This window comes from Buteo buteo, chromosome 5 (genome assembly GCF_964188355.1).
Source record: "Buteo buteo chromosome 5, bButBut1.hap1.1, whole genome shotgun sequence".
NCBI lineage: Eukaryota > Metazoa > Chordata > Aves > Accipitriformes > Accipitridae > Buteo > Buteo buteo.
Window position 1 is genome coordinate 34329019 of NC_134175.1, and position 18150 is coordinate 34347168.

Here is an 18150-nt window from a genome sequence, read left to right on the forward strand (position 1 = left end):
AGAATCTGATGTTTCTGGGCCATTCTGTCTTCAGGGGTGGGGGGCAATGGGGATGGGTAGACTACCAATGTGCATAGAGTTTGGCCTGCTCATTTTTATAGATTTTCCCCCCATTTATCTACCCCTTTCTCTATCGGCACAGGCCAGGAAGGAGAGGCAAACATGGATCATGGAACCGGCTGGGCACCTACCTGCAAGTCACAACAGTGGCTCTCAGAAGTAAAGGTGGGCAAGAAAAGCACCCTCCAAGCACATGGTTGTCAAGCTGGAGATCCCAGAGGGGTTCTCCACGCAGGCAGAGATGCCGGTGGCGCGGCGGCAGTGCAGTTCTGGGACAGCCCTGCCGACCCCATCACAGCAGGGACAGAGGGAGCTGCCAAGCTGCTGCCCATGACGTTTGTGTTCCGCAGACATCTCTGCACATTTCTGCCCCTCCAGGCCAGTCCTGCTCACCTTCCCCCAGGCTGGGCGTGCGACCGGCGCTCCCACCCCTCAGGCGGAGATGTGCCATCGTACAGCGCCGTGCCTCTCACACCTGAGGTTGGCAATGAGAGTTTAAGGCGATGGGCACACTGATGAGCTGTGTCAGAAGAATTAAAGCTGGACTGATGACTGTTAACATATTTCTCATAATTCCTTGTGTGTTTTGGTGAATACTTTTTTTTCTGCATAGGCACGATTCATTGCTTTTCTGTTTAGAGGTTATCTTATGATGGACCTTGTAAAACCTTGTAGGTTTTATAAACAACAGTGTGTGTGTGATGTAGTGACACATGTCAGTATGTATTCTCTGTTTTAGATTCATTGTAGTGAATCGATCTCATAATGTTAACAAATCTTTTTACATATCATCCTGAAATGTCTATTTGACTTAAACAGCAAGGTTTAGACATTGAGCAATGGGTAATGAGATCATGGTCAGCATTAGGATCTGAAGAGTTATAGAGATATGAGGGGGACTGTGTTTTTCTGCTGTCAATAAATGTTGTAAATCCTAAGTTGGACAACATTGCAGTAATATCAAGACCCAGCAATCTAAAGGTGGCATAAAAAATTCAAGGAAGGGGACAGGCTACAAAGAGTCAAAACTGCTTCGCACTTCACAGGGTGTGCGTGTGCGGTCAAGGCAAATTTCCAATACGATGTATTGTCATTCTTCTATATTTACTCGCACAACTGCGAGAAAATTCAATCTTCAGTGCATCATACAAATAGATAGGCCTGTGGAAACGCTCGTCATTTTAATCCCAGCATGCTAATGCCCCCTGTGTGAATATAGATTTCTCAATTAAACTAAAGTAATTTGATGAAAGAACAAGTCTCACAGGCGCAAGTAAAGGTTTCAGTAACAACAGCCTCAGCTATTTATTGCTGGAGAAGTGTTTTCCACTGCATGGTGCGTGGCTGAGGCTTAAAGCTGTACATGGATTCTTTGCCCAAATGCAGCCCAAAATGTACACATTTCAGTGGGAAAGCCATGAAACAGTCCACAACGTGGCTATGCTATTAAAAGTGCTTCTCTACATCCCATAGAGTTAAATTTCTGAGGCCCCCTTGGAGCTAGTGCAGCGATATGGAGCTCTGGTGCTTTTTCTGGGATCTCCTTTGATGTAGGTCTGTGCCAACTTCTTCCTAAGAAATCTCCAGACCCACAGGCTATTTTAAGGGATAGGACAAAATGTGTGTCTCCAGCCAAAGAGGAATCATAAATGGGTGAAATGACCTCACGTTAATACAAGCCATGTAGCCTTATCTACTTACAGTGTTTTATATTTTTAACTACTGGATATTTATAAAAAGTCACCATCTCTATTGGCATTTGACAAAGGACACAGTTAAATGGACCTGGCATTTTCTTATTCATGTTGTTGAGCTACTTGAATTAAGGTTCAGGCACCATATGATACTGTGTATTTTATGGATTAAAAAAATATCCAATTCCTGTGTAGACAACAAGATCTTACATTTCTTCCTGAGAAGTTTGACTTAGTTCTTTTTTAAAAATAGAAAACTATTTTTTCCAACTCCTCAGTGATGACCTTAATTTTAGTTCTTCGTCTCACACAGGTATGTGCCTTGCTTACACATGTCTTTATGGATGCACTTTCCAGAATACATGTGAATTTTATTTTAATTACATTTTTCTCTGAATTGTACCACATTATTTTCTCCCTTTCTTTAGTTTGTTCATTTTTAGGCCATAAATATTATTAACCCACAGAGATTTGTTTCTGCTTTCTTTAGTTAATTAAAGACACCATTGGATTTATCTTGTGCTACCACCAGGAGGGCACAACAAGTGAAATATTGTATTACTACATGGTTCATTCATTAGCATAAAATAATCGGTGCTTTTGAATACCAGCACTTCAATGTCTCAGGTTTGGTATTTTTGTGATTGCATCTAGGAAGCAGCGGCAGCAGCAGAGGGATAAAGAAGAAGGGAGAGACAGACAGAGAGAAAATAAAAGAAAGAAAGAGGGAGAGCGACACAGCTGTTAAAATTAGCAGGTTTCCTTAAGAAAAGACACAGGGAATTTGACAAAAAGGAGAGTGCACAAGTTAAGCTTGCCTGGAGGCATATCTAACTGGCACCTAGAACATAACACGGGAGTAAGCTAAAGTAATTCCCTACTCTGCTACTAACAGAGACTGAATAATTACAAAACCATTCTTCATAGCACATGACTTCTCCCTTTGGGGGAAAAAAAACCCAAACAAGCTACCATATGGTCCTGACAAATATTTCTACTGATTCCACCTAATGTTTATCAATGCAAAGTAACGTTATTTTTCCAAAAGGAACGCTTCCCCATGATAACATACATAAATACGTAAAGACTCATGCAGACATTTAATGCATGTTGCACCTACTTGGAGAGAGCTTATCACCAAATGTCAGGGAATACAGATTCCTCCAGAAGCAGTGCACTGTCTCTCTTACTCTCCTGGGGTCACGGTCTGATTTTCCTTCATCCTGGGACACAGGTCTGCTGTTGGCCCAGACTCGGTGGAAGACTTTGGGTCACCTGTAGAGAGAGCGCATGCCTAGGCATTATCTTGGGCGTCCTTCAAAACCCTTTTCCCTAGGTATTTCTCCACCCGTTCTCTGAGCTTTTCGTGTCTGTATGAAAAATTAATAGGTCTCTGAGCCATATTGCCTTTTCTCCCTAATTGCATCAGAGTGTAGGAAGGTGAACAATGATATAATAGGGGAGGCTGAGGCTCCATGCCCAAACCAGGGAAATCCACTTACTGAGGGGCCCCCTCTGTGTACAGATGTAGGTGGTGTGACCTATTTCTGGGAGATTTTTTTCCATTTTTGGGAGAGACACCAGTAATTCATTCTTCCGTTCTGAAGAATAAAATAAGAACCCAGACACATTGATTATTAATCATTCATTTGGGGACTCTCCTCCCTCTTGACCAATGACATAATCTTCAGTGAACAATATGTATACTGCAATTGACATTTGCACACAAAAAAAATCAGGTTATATTGTATGCATCTGCACTAATAAAAATAGTCATCTTTCAAATCCTCCTTTTCAAAGTCTCACTGAACAGACTTCGATATCTATATATCATTTATTTTGACCTTCGCCTCTCTGATCTCCCTGCACTGGGGAACTGTACAGCAATACAATATAATAGAAGCATACTTTATTAAAATACACATTTAGGCTGTGATCTTCAGAAGCTCCAAAGTTAGGTGCACAGGAAGCATTGCATCCATTTGGAGAATCAGCCTCTGTAGGCTTCACATAAAATGCCAACTACACATGTCACTCTGAAAGTCAGTTGCATAATTATCTTCTAAACAACACTCTTGATGTGTTGTGTAATTGCAGTAACTCAACAGGTCATCCCAAACTGAGTCTACGCTTCTGCTTAAGATCCCTGGTTTTGATATCACAGATAATTTAATGCTATCTGTTATGGTAACCAAGAGTTCCAGACAAAGATCAGTCACTCCTACTTGCAGATGAGTCACTATTTTAGCACGTCCTACTTCCAGAAATTTTTTTTTTGCTTTGGTTTGCTTTGCTTTGAGAAAGAATGAGGACGTGTACCAGTTGCTACTTCAATTGTATAAACTCTGTTTTCTTTCATAAAAGACTTGCAGATGCATATGCACATTTGAGTAATTAGGAGACAGATATGTTCATTATTGTTAGATCGTTTTATGTAGAGATTCTCTTTTGGTTTTAGCAATTCTAATGAAAAACATCTGGGCTTACAGCAAGCAATTAGCTCATGAGAATTTAGGCTTTTGTAAAAATATTAGCCACTAGATACAAATCTTAGCATTCACGTTAACAGAATAACGTTTTGTTTGTGTTCAGATGTGCTACAGAGAGCAACCATCTTTGAGGGTGGTGGAGCAATCGTGGAGGAAGCAGAATGGGCCACTAAAAGATGAAGGGCACTAGGAAATAGAACACCTTTGAGCACAGGGAGGGCTCCGTCCCATTAGTATGTATTTTCAGAAGTGTGGTAACTGCAGGAATCACAATAGAAAGTGCAGCATTTTATTTTAAAAATAACATCCTTAAAATAATGCACTTTCAGAAATTAACTGTATTTTAAAAGTATTCTCTTGGATGATGAATCATCAAGCACTGTTACTTTAATCAGTGACTCCCTGCAGAAACAAATGCTGAAATGTACGAGAAAATATTAGTCCTAATGATTTTCCTTTGGAAAATATTACTAGTTTAGTAATTTTAATTAAGGGAGAATTTAGCACTTTTGTATTTGTATTCCCAATGTCAAACTCTTTTGTTATCACACTTACACCTCTGTTATTAATGTTAGCCATGGTTTGCAAAAGAGGAAAAGCTAGTTATCAATGAATAATTCAGGCTCCATAACTGTCAGACCTCATTATTTTAAATAAGGCCTGGTAGTTCCAGTTGTAACTGGCTAATTGCATCATTTAAACTTAAACTGTTAGAATATTTCATATAATTAACAATTTTTAAAACTTTTAATACGTTCAAAACTACTGTAGTACATAGGGCAATTTGCTTTAAATCAGGCTGAGAGAACAAAGAGACATTCAAGTTGTGATATGAGTCCTCAAGTTGTTAAAATAAAAAGAAGAAAAACTGTGGTGAAATTGATATATCCAGTAGTTAAAATGAAACCCTATCATTAGGGTGAAATGATGTAAAATACTTGTAAAAGTGGAAGTTGAAAAAATTAAAATACCTGAAACTAATGAACTAAGATGTAACCTGAGACACGATGCTCTGTTGCAAGATAGTTCAAATGCTGACAATGAAAATGTTTCCTTTCTGTGGCTGTATTCTCTGCTCTGGTTTGTTTTCTGGCAGTAAACATGTAATTCCCAACATAGCTACAAATAGATGCCATGGTGAACTTTAAAAAAAATGAACCACTGTTTTTCCAAAACAATCCAGTGAGCTATTTTTATTTGTTAATAATTTGTGATTAGATAATTTTAACATATTTTTATTTGTTTTGTTTTATCTGATAATGATTTATCCTTAATAATACAGACTTGATAAAATGAGAAGGAAATACATTTTACATACACTTTTCTTCACAGTGTATGCCAAGCAGGAGGAGTCAAGGGTCATTTATAAACTATACTAATCTTAAAATGCTGTTTTAATCTTTCTCTTCAGCTTCATTCTCAGATTACATCCAGCAGTTTACTATATGAATCCAGCAACAGTAAAGTGAGAGAGGTTAATATATACTTTTAAATGTGCCTATTAAAAAAGACAATACAACTCAGGCTTGTCCTGAAAGCTGTTTATATGTAGCACATTAAGATTTGTACAGTAAAGGAACATTATCCTCATTTTCCAGATGGGACACTGAAGTTTAAGGTAAGCTATATACAATTTCTGTAGTGTCTCCCCACCCCATACTTCTGAAACAAAGCTAGTTTATCTGGGACTCAGAGTCTGGCTTACAGCTTTAATGGGGTGCTGTACGAGAAAACATGGTAGACAACCTGAGTGTTGTAAAAATGAAAATATCTGTATCTGCTGTCTTTGGAATGACTCCAGCATATTATTTCTTTCTTTATTTAATTAAAAACAAAATTTAAAAAAACACCACAACCCTCAGCTCTCATGTTGAAACTATGAATTTCAGCCCACGTATCCATTAAGAATATCATTAAGGCTGTGGAGGTTACACAGCAAGGGCTTGGATCCTATCCGATATGTAGCAGCCTTGCATTGCTGGATATCTTGTAAAAGCCACCCCTACATTTCTGCATCATACTGGAGGTCATTACAGAATACATACAGAAACTGTGTGTGTTCTTGTGTTTGAGAGCAGAACGGGTACACCACACAGATTAGCTTCCCAGGTTTTCCACATGCTGAAACCGAGCCATTTCTACTTGTGCAAAAACCACATCTAGCAATAATTGGTCCCCACAGAGATGCAGACTATCATATTCTCACATTCTTCTGAGATCTGTAAACTAAAAGCCCAGGTTTCTTGGGACATGTATCTCTTAAGAAGACAGACAGCATCAGGTTGAGTTTTGCAAATCTTTGCTTAAGGCACATTTAAGGACCATAAACATTCTCTCCCCACCCCGCAATTCTAACCTCTCTCTTCATGGGAGCTTTGCACCCCCTGGGCAGGAGTCAGCATGAGGTTTCCACAGGTAAGTCAATTAGATTTGAAATTTTCCATGTTATCTGTATTTGCACTGGAAATATTATAAGCAAGCTACCGTAATTATAGGCATGGAATGTGTGACTTTGCCAGTTGCTGTTTTGTTTTTTTTTTATGGTAATCACAAAGACAATAGTTGTCCCTTCTCAGAATGTAACAAAGCGATATGCTATAAAATGCAGTTAATACTTTGAGTACCAAAAGAAGTCATGCAATACCTGCTATGGTCAGGTAATATGTCATAAAAAGGAAAGTAGAAGAGACTGAAGATGACGCATTACACATGATCTGGGTGCTTACAGTTGGTTGTAAACCTTTGTCATACCCTTATGGATAGTTCAAGATCATCAGCTCCAAAGTTCTAAGTTGTGCATGGTTAGACAGCACTTTCTGGTGCTTCTGGTGGTGAAGACTAGTGCTTTAGTTGTCAGATTTGAGATTGGCATTCAGAGGCGGAGATGTCCCAACAGGGTCACAGCTCTGGCACTCAGTGCCTGCAAGTTCCTTTCTTTTCAGGGCTTCTTATCATCGTAGCTCTGGTTTGGTTCATCGAAGGGTTTTTATTAGGTAAGTTCCTCACATTTAACTGTTTGGGAAACCACAGAGTCAACACTTGGAGAAAGTGGATTTGTAGCAGGGATGAACTGGGAGATAATGGTGCTCAGATGATATATATTTTGTATCATAGTATGTCCAATGACATAGAATAATATTCACAACTGTATAGAGGCAAGACAAAATAACCTAACAACATTCAAATGAACTGTAAATCTGTAAGGCTCAATGAAAAGACCATTAAAATCATAATAATTTTGAAAGTCATGATGTTATGATGTTATTTCTAATTTAAATCCATAGTCACACCACTCCATATTCTTACAGTGTTTTTTTCCCCTCTGTTATCTGAAAGCAATGGGATACAGTCAAATAAAAATTAGTAAAACAAGTTGCATTTCAGAGGAAGAAAATATTTGCTCATCTTGTCTTGCAGTGTCTGGAGACTTCTGCAATTGTTTACTGTGTTCACTTTCTGTAAGCTGTTGTCAGCTCAGCTGTCTGAACTATAACTTCATTTTTAAATATTTTTTCTCTGAAAAAATACCAACTAAGTCTCTGAATGTTTTATGTCTGCAGCCACATCAGATATCAAAACAAAAAGGAGGCTTATTCTTGTCTGTCTTGAAATTACCCAGTGTTGACTTCACCCTTGTCAAGGGCTGGCTCCCTATATGGAAGCTGACAGTCAGATTTAGGGTAAGCTAGATGTGTTTCATCAGTGAAAGGAATCAAGTTCCGTTTGTGTACAGAGCATGGTCTTAAAGTCAGTGATTTCACTGACAAAAAAAAAAAAAGACATCTTTTTTCTTCGGAGCTGTAGACACCTGGTTGAAAAACACAGGGTAACCGGAGGCATACTGTAAGTGGTAGGTGCAGATACAGTGGGTAGAGTGTTCCTATTGCGCATATTCATTCTGAAGGGTCATTCAAAATGCCTCTCTACAAAAAAGCCTGAATGTAAATAATGTCAACTATCTATGAAAGCAGGTGATTTAGGTCACTGAGCATTGTACATTGGTTAAATTATATTATTCCTTCAAATACTTAACGTACATCTGAGCTATTCACTTGTTAAAGTGAAGAGAGGCAAGGAGAAAAGAGGCTTGTTTTACTTTGCTTGTCTATGAAATCTTCACTATGGAGAACCATCCACTGCTTTAGAAAAGAAAGCAAACAAATGGAGGCATGCAGTGCCATTGAATATTACAAAAAATTTTTGTAAAAAAAGACTGCGCATGATCTAGCCAAAGAGGGAGATCTGAAACCAACTGCAAATGATAAGAAGATACTGAAAAGTGAGCATCACTTGAGAAATGTGAGAGGGTGAGGCAAGGTTTTATTATTAGGATAAAAATATCACCAAATGTCTCATCATTCTTAGATCCATTCTTATTGCAAGAAAGAAACAGACCTGAGGAAAAAAAAAGCAAGAAAACTCATTCTTTAAAAGGTGTATAAAAGCTGGAAAATGAGTTAAATTTCAGGCTTTAAAAGATCCCATTTCACATTTTGATTGAAATCAGGCCAAAGTTTTGCTCAAATATCTTGAAAATCCCTTGTATCGTTTCTCCACAGTGACCAGCAATTACATCTGCACAGCTGGGCCAAGGAGGCTTCTGAAATTTTGACTATTGCCAGCCTTTGCAGGAGAGAGGAATGCGGTACGAGAGACCTCCTCCTCCTGGGTTTTGCATTCGACAGTCAGATCCAGCTGCAGCCTGTCTTGGGAGGGTGGAGGGGTGGCGGGGCAGGGACTGTGGTCTTAGCTCTGTTAGGGGGGATGCAGGGGAAACAGGTCCCTGGAGCCCCACTGACCCACCGATCGACAGGACCTCGCAGACCAGTCCAGGTCTGGTGTGGAAGACGACTTCCCTCATTACAGGCAGGTGCTTGGGATGTCAAGGTAGGGCAGCGGCTACAAGTCAGTGTGGTATCTGCTGTGCAATGTGGCTGCTTACCAGCTTAGAAATCCTGTAATCAAATGTATTTCAGCATGGGAAGATGCTGCTACTCTTCTCTGTTTTGGAGCAAATTAGAGAGAACTCAGCTGGGGCTAAATACTTACTGCTGCTTACTGTGTTTGCAACACAATCCTTTTATGCGTATGTGTGTCTCACCTGCGAGTATTCCTACACACGTATTTTAAGTAGGGAAACACTCAACAACAGATGCATTGAGGATAATTCTTCTGCCAATTACAAAGCTACCAGGAGTGCTGTAGTTGAACTCTGAGCATACAGCAGTGAGCTGAGGTAGAGAACAACAATTTTTGACACAGCCGGTCACAGCTGACATTTCTGTTCTTGATCCACTGAATCATCTGAATCCTGTAAGAACATTCATCATGGAAATAGTCTGAGACAGAGAAATAGTCTGAGCTCTCCTACAGAATCTATTCTTGACCCAATCTGCGATGTTAAGAAAGGGCTCTGATAGCTACATATATTCTCTTCACTCATAAATAATAGGGGTGTATCGTTTACTGGTCCTAGTCCTTGTGGTTACAGTGGGATTGTCACTGTTTTATTAGTTACTTTTGCACTTTCTGATGTTCCTGTAAAACAACATTCTGTTTCAGGAGATGTGCCTGTCAAGGAAGGAGGGAGAAGGTGGATGACATGATGAGTGGCTTCCAACACTTTGTTTATGTCTCCACGGGGTGGAAGTATTTTGTTAACTCTGCGCTCTCAATGTGGATCAGTCACTGCTGCCAACATAAATATTTTCAAATATTTCACTGAGAATTGCTGCAAAGCTACAGGAGATTTTCTGCCTATATGACTGAGATTGTGTCTCCTTTAATTTCAACCTGATTTAATTTTGTAGAAGAGGCAACTGCAGGATGAGTGATAGTGCAGCCCTCCAACTTGCATTATTGATACTGCCAAAGTGTCCGGTTCAAATGGGGGCAGAATGTTAACAGAACTGAAAGTATCAGTCTAGTGGCTGAAGGACAAAAATAAGATGCCTTTTTGATCTTTGCTGGTCAACAAAAGCATGCTTTGCTTGCTCCAGAAGTCTTTCATGTGAGAGAAAATGGACAGAGATGAAAACCCACGTCTGATCTGACGCTTCGGCAAGCTGTGTTCTCTTACACCCACAGGAGATGAAGATTTCTGGCCTTTCAGAATAATGGACAGAAGTAAAACAGAAGGCCCTTTCTACGATGTAGAAAGTCACTCATAAAGTTTATTCTGTTTATAAAACATGCTCTGTATGCAGAGTTATCATCCTTAAATACCTGGCCTCCATTGAAATGAGACTGGTCAGAAAAATTGGAGGCTCTGGGCATAAGCCAGGCTCTCAGTTTTCTAAATGGATCACAGTGTGAACTTTAGAAAAAATATTTACTACACATGTCATTACTTTTCTGGCAGATTTTGTTTGGAGAAGCTGGATCAGGCAGAGCTAGAAGCCTGGTAGATTGCTTTAACCACTGACTTGGAGAGCATATAGCTGAAACTGAGCAAGTAATTCAAAATGATTTTTCAGATAAATTTAGTTTCTTATTTATTTCCTGCATATAAAATACCTGTGAGCAAATAATTAGTTCCATTAATTCACTAATTGTTTGAGCTTACTCCACATATTCTTAGTGATTTTTTTTATTACCTTAGAATCGAGTGATCAGAAATAATTTGCTGAAGTGTTTGCATTCAATGTTTGTCCCTGCTTGCATAAGCATTGCTGTCATAGTGAAGATAAGAAGATGGGGAAATCTGCGAGGTTTTGGCATTTTCAGGCAATGGGAACAGATTAGGGATGAGGAAGAGAAAATGAGGATTAGGGGATTTTAGAAAAATAAACCTGTGAACTGCTCTTGTTTTTCGTGGCAGAAAAAGAGGGAGCTTTTTTGATTGCAGTACGTTTATTTCTCTCATGTTTAGAACCCATGTAACAGTCTGTTATTCTCCACAGGTCACTCAGGTAAGGGACAAAGCTAAACCCTGCTGCCCCTGGGCTTGACTGCAGAACGGTGCAAAGTGAAGAGCAGGTGACAGAGAGTTTCATGGGAGAGGCGATGGTCAACTGAAGTTTCTCTTCTGTGAGTTTTACCTTTTTCATCCTGCTTGACATTTCTCAGAGTGAGCTGTATTACAGATTAGTAGCCCATGGCAGTAGACTGGACAGATGAGATTTTAGTGTGATACGGTACACAGGCACGGGGAGGGGAAAAGCAAAGAATATGTGTGAAAAATTGAAATGACAAGGTCACGTTGATAGCTTGATTGTGGGAGCTGCTGCAGTAGTTTGTTGCATTACGATTAGGGATGGGCCAACTAGCATGAATGAGGCAAGAGCTGGTTTGAACCTTCATCCACTCCTCTGACCAGACCAAAGAGGAGCCCAAGGTAAGGCTAAAATGCATCTAGCACTGGTTGCTTTGGCTTCTCAGCTTTAATGTAATTTGCTTCAGCTTCTGATAATTTAGCTCAGAACAGAAAGCAGGAATCTGGAAAAATGTTCAGCACATGCATCCAGTCTAAAATCATTCAATCTGGAAAACTTGATAAAGACAGTTTTATACCATTCCCAGGCTTCCATTCATCACAAAAAGCTTCATATCCCTGTTAATAACCATCCTGTTAACAAAATGAAAACAAGTCTGCAAAGCTTTCAAATTTCAGCACAGGGGTTTTTTAATTATGAAGCTTTCAGTTGAGATGCCAAACTTCTGTCAAAGGGTCCATGTGAGAGAGTAGTCTGCATATGAGGACTTGCAGTGGGAACTGCACTGAAGTAAGCGTACGATCCCTCTGTCAGCTGTTTCTCTTCTCTTTGGCTTTATCCTGTGGGAAGTAGCTTTACATTCAGATTCAGACTACAAGGGATTCTACGAAAGCTGAATTTCTGCACTGGTCGTGCTTATTCTGCAGCGTGTCACACTCCCTGTGGTGAGGGCTAAGTTCTCCCTATTTTGTGCAGCTTCTGTCTAATGCAGACAAAATTCCTCCTTCTCACAAGGATTCTCAGAGAAAGCAAAGGCAGAGAGCAAGGGCAAGTGGAGACAAGCGACGCAGTTTACCTTGGACTCCCAGTTTTGAAACACTTGCCAAGCTCACTGAGGTAATAGTTGTGATTTGGTTGAATAACAAAATCCATAGCCTGTTTCTGAATAGTGCAGTCAGCAGTGTAGGATTCCTCTCCTCCTTTTGCGTTAATAATGTCACGGCTCAGTTCTTACTTACGGGTATTCACGATGATACAGTAGGACAGAAATGTACAGGCATCCAGCGTGTTTTGAAGTGGCTCTAGGAGTCACTAAAATAATGACCTATATCGGTATGTCTTTGAACGGTAGCAATGCAGAGCAGAAAGCAGCTTCTCCAGCTGAGGCTGCAGGGAACAATCATCTGCTTCGTGGGGACTGGAAGCATGAGGCTTAGCAGAGCTTCTCGCCCATAGCTCTTCCTCTGGACAAAGAGTGTCCTGTTAGTTTGCTTTTACTTACTTTCTTTTTTTCCCCCTCCAGAAAAGCATATAGCAGTGGAAGAAGGTAAAAGGTCTGCCAAGGACGACTTTTCTCTCATCTGTTTACTTGCAGGTAAATGAACCTGACCTACCACTTGATGAAGTCTCCTTTATACAGGATGAAGACAGCAGCTGGGATAAACAGAAAAAGAAAAGGAAAAGAAAGAGGTTTTCTTCTTCATATGTAAATTTTCTGTAATGAAAACAAAACTTGAAATAAAACTTGCCTGTGATTTCAAAACATATAGTTTATTATTCACCCCCTATTATTTTCTTAATGCTCTGGACTTCCACAGTCCATGTGAGTCACCACAATTAAAAGGACACTCTAAACCAGGGTTTTCTTGACCAGTTCTCAGCCATTTCTGCAGATTAAATGATGCTTCTGAAAACCTGAAAAGGTGATGCAAAGCTTCAGACCTCTGTCCATGTGAGTTGATACCTGCAAACAGTGTCCAATGAACTCCTTACTCGATGCTTTTTTTGACTTTGTAGTTATCACAGTCTGATTTGTTATTGAAATGGATTTACCCATATGGAAAAATAACAGGCATTATATGGATGCATATATAATACATAGATAGTGCTTTCTTTTTCAGGGAGTTTAAAGAAGACTCATGACTTTGATGTTACTGAAGTTTGTGTCATAATCATCAAATGGAGCTGGTGCCAAATAAAGCAGATGGAGCTTTCAATCAACAAACTGTATTTATTTTTGATATCTGTGACTTATTTGTCATCAACGCAACTTTTAATAGGACAAGGTAAGAAGAAAGATCTGCTCTCAGAGAAAAAAGAGAGGCATTAGGAGATGATACCTTATTATTTGACCTAACAGCACAAATAGATGATGTGCAAATGGCAAAGTACAATACCCTACTCCAGCTGGAAAGGATTTGCCTGATGGTTTTTACTGGAGCAGAAGGTGTCATGAATGGCTACTTCATCCTCCTGTACTATGAAACATTTCACAGCATTTCTATTTATCTGTGCACATATTACTTATTAATTATACTTGATTACATTGCTATACTAGCATGTTTCTTTTCTCTCTTTCTTTGCAAGAATATGTTGTCTAGCTTTGCCTGTGTCTATCTCAAATCATTTTTATATACATGTTTGTATATACTGTGTTGTATCCTGCCTGTAGTAAGAAAGAGGCAAAAAGTAAGAAGGAGTTTGATAAATAACCAATATGTGTCACTTTTTTGTATGAAGAATGACTTATGAAAAAGCCCTACAGCTATGACTTGCTTTGGCCTTCTAGAGAGACAGGAAGAGATAGAGAATATATGTAAGGGAAAAATAAACTCTTATTTAAATTGTTTGGGTTTTTTTTTTCTAAATGTCTCTTCTCTCCCTCTCTTTTTATTTTTTTTTTCCCATACTGGTAGTCCTTGTCTTTTGTGCTAAGTGAAGATGGATAATCCAAAATAATACCCCACTTAGTTTCTTTTAGCATATGAATGTATCAGGACTACTGTATGAAACAAGATTTTGCTTCTCTGAAAGCTGTTCAACCTTATGTGTAATTTCCTCTTCTCTTTTCTTTGTTCACGTGTCATCCTAAAAGGAGAAAAAATCTGTTTGTGGCCTAAGATGTATTTTTTGTTATTGGGACAGATGAAAAATCTGTATGCCAAATGCTCTCATGTTTGCAGGGAACAAGCAATACTACACATTCCTTCCCTGCATCTGCACAGCCCCCTCTCCATCACATCCCTGTACTCCTCTAGCATTGGAAACTCTCTGCCTCGCTTGCATGAGACTGAAGGCATGGGTTGGAGGCTGTTTCCTTTGCCCTTCAGAATATGAAGAAGTCAGAATAAAGAAGCAAAGATTTTTCCATTTGATTTTAACTTTTATATTTTGATTTCCTAAAGGCAACTTTTGAACAAGACCTGATTTTTGTCTTACAATGTGGGATGTTACTAGAATCTCACGGTAATGAGCTGAATGAATTGTAAGGGAAGGTTTTCATAGTTGATGTTGTAAATGCATTTAATATATGACTGCAATTGATTCTAATATATCGCTGCAATTGATTCTATCTGTAATTTTCCAATAAAACTTTCTAACAGATGAAAGACTGGGTTTAAGACTGAGATATGAGGACCCTTCCATACAGTTCAGATTCTGTGTGAGAAGAAGTTAATATCTGAGCACGGGGGACTCACCTCTGTGGATTAATCTGGTGGGCTCAGTCCAGTCCCACTCACCTCTCCAAACCCAGCACTATAATCAGCAAGTCTCTACACAGAGTTGAAGAGTTAAGCAATCACAATGACTTAACCATCAACTTGACCTTTAAGATCCCTTCAGAATGGGTTTGATCCTCACTGATTTACTTTATCTCTCAGACCATCAGATCTGTACTAAAACCCTGATTGACCAGAAGTCATTTTTTGATGCCTTATGTTAGCAAAGTCCCATGGTCCAACGTGAAAACAAGGGCTGAAAGTCACACCTTACTGAAGTCAAACGGAGGATTGTTTTCAATGGAACTGGGATTTCACCCAGCAAAGCCAACCAACAGTGTTTGGGTTCTACCTTTGTCTGAAGATATGTGAATCCTTCTGTGGTGCCCATCATATCATTATGTAAAAGTATCTTGCAAGCTGCTATGATGTCTTCATGACACTAATGTGCATTTAAAAATAGTAGCTTTTATTAAAAAATGTACAATGATGACATAATTTTTTTACTGGGTTACTACAAAATGCTGTGTCGCCTGACATGATAATTATATTGTTCTGTCATTCCCTTGGTAATGAAAGCCTTTACTTACTTGTAAGTTATTTTTTAGTGAACATGAGGAATACAACACATCAGGAAAAAAAAAAGTAAAACCAACATTTGGCCATTATGCTACAGGCATAGTGGCAAATAACATAGACATTTATGGTACTGAAGATTATCCTTGGATTTCCCTATCTACTTCTAAGTAACTGTAGTCATTTAGTTTCCTTCCTTACAGTTCCTTCAAATGGCATTTCCATAACCAGCCATTTTCTGGGGCAGATGAATCAGCTGCCTTTGTAACTCCTCCCTTTTTGTCTCTGGGTCTCGTTTTCTACCTATGTCTGTTAGATATAGGTTGGATTCTTTCCCCATGCATGAAATTTTGTTTACTTAGGAGACAACTTGAAAACAAATTTTAAATACCTGCACCTATGTACCTACTCCAGATATTGAGGATGGGTTAGGACAGAGTACTAGAAACGTATGGGAAATAAATTCCTAAAAATCACAGAACAGTATGTAACCCAGTTAAAATTATGGAAGACAAAGTTCTGAGCATACGTTTCCCAAAGCAGTGTCATATGCTACTTAAGACCTCATCACTGAGTTTTATACTGCCAAGATGCTCCAATTATGGCATAAGTGGGTATATTCACAGGCATGACGCTTTGTCCAAAGCCATTTCTTTTTTTGTGACATGCAAAACCACACAGGCTTCTTCACATAGGACTTATTCTTATCCAGCCAGAAACAGAAAGAAATACCATGTGACTACTTCTGCTAGGAGAAAGAGAGCAACTTAAAATTTAAATGATCAAGTTGAAATACTTCTGGAAAACTTACAATTGGTCTTGGAAATAAAAAAATCAAATATTTTATAATGTATTCATTTTTAGATATTAATATTAGATATATAAACATATACATTACTATATATTATAATTATGCATTATACCATATTTAATATGATATGCAATATATTAATTCATTTATATGTGTTTTTCTATACTGTAGTATACCAATAATAGATAGAATATATATTCATTTATATATATTTTACAGAATATGTTATATACACTATATAACTGATTATTTATAATTATATATATGAATATAGTATATTCATTTATGTTATATATTCATACATTCCCTAGTGAATGATTCACTGTATCTCCTGGGCAGGATTTCTAGGATATTATATCGTGCTAGCATGGGTACATTCTGCAGGCACCAGTTTGGCACCAAAGACACTAATCACAGAACAAAGTGGTATAGAAACTCATATTGATGTTTTGCCTTTTAAAGGGAAGTAATTGACAGCAAAGCATATTTCAAGGTCTGGTTGCCAACATACTCAATTAAACAGAGTTTGGAGGAGGAGGAGGAGCGGAATGTCAGGAAACTCCCAGTCATACTACGAATGTCAGCTATCTGTTGTCAGGGACCTGGTGACGTTGAACCAAACTGTGAAATGTGTAATTCTTCTAACATTGCTGATGATGTAGCACCAGATTTTTTTTTTTTTGTGTGTGTGTGTGTGTGTGTGTGTGCATGTGACTGCTTTTGACCATGACAGGTTTTCATAAATCTGGTGTCATTATAGAACACATGACTTGTGTCACCACTGCTACAACAAGAGAAATCCATCACGGATCAAAGTGCCAGGAAAAGTCCTATTCACTATATAAGCCCCACTTAAGCTTTCCAAATACAGCTTGAGTGGAATTTAAGTGGGCCATAGGCCATGTTTTACTCCTATACACAGGCATGAATTTTACACTGTGAAAACAAACTAAAATATAAAGCATTTTCTAATGTAGCACGGAGCTATCTGAAGTCGTAAGGCCATCCAGAGCTAGATATCTTCGCCAGTATTTTACCTTGAATACCATGTTATTTTTTCTAGAATACAAAGCAAAACAATAAAACAGTCCAATATTATTTTAATACTTTTAACACTGGACCTTCAACCTACATACTATATTATATCTATCTGAACAGAGTTATCTATATTCTTCTCAGATCACAAGCTCCTTGAGCAGGGATCATGCCCATCTCCTTGTTTATACATTGCCTAGAGTGCTGCAAGCTACATAAAAACTTTTCTTCTGTGAGTGATTCATTGTACTCTGAAAAAAACATTATTTATTTTTATATGTAAACAATATGTAAATATATAAACAGATATATATATATATTTGTTTATAGGAAAGCGATTGTGTTTCTTCATCATAATGCTCCCTGCCTTAAGAAGCCTCTTCAGATAATATTGCAACATTCTTTTTTTCCCTCACCATATTTAAATGCAATGCTAACTGCTCTTTGTAATGTGCTTATTTTAATAAATAAAAGTGTAGGACCCTTTAAAATACAGTAAAACAACATGAAACTTGACAAATAATTCAAAGTCTATAGAGACATTTATGTCACCCTATTCTTTGCAATGAGCAAAATCCTTTTTGTGATTGATGTCAGTAAAGATTCCAGCATCTGCCTTCTTTCCCAAATCTTAAACGCGTTTACTTTACTCAGCATTGCAGCCTATTATACGCACTTATTTTAATGCACTAAAGTACAGAACTAAGTACCTCTAGAGACCAAAAATCCCCACTGAGCTGCTTTGAATCAGCTATGTGATCCTAAAGATCTTTTTTATTCTACTGATACTAATTTTTCCCTATTTCAGTAAAACAATGGAAAATAAAATAC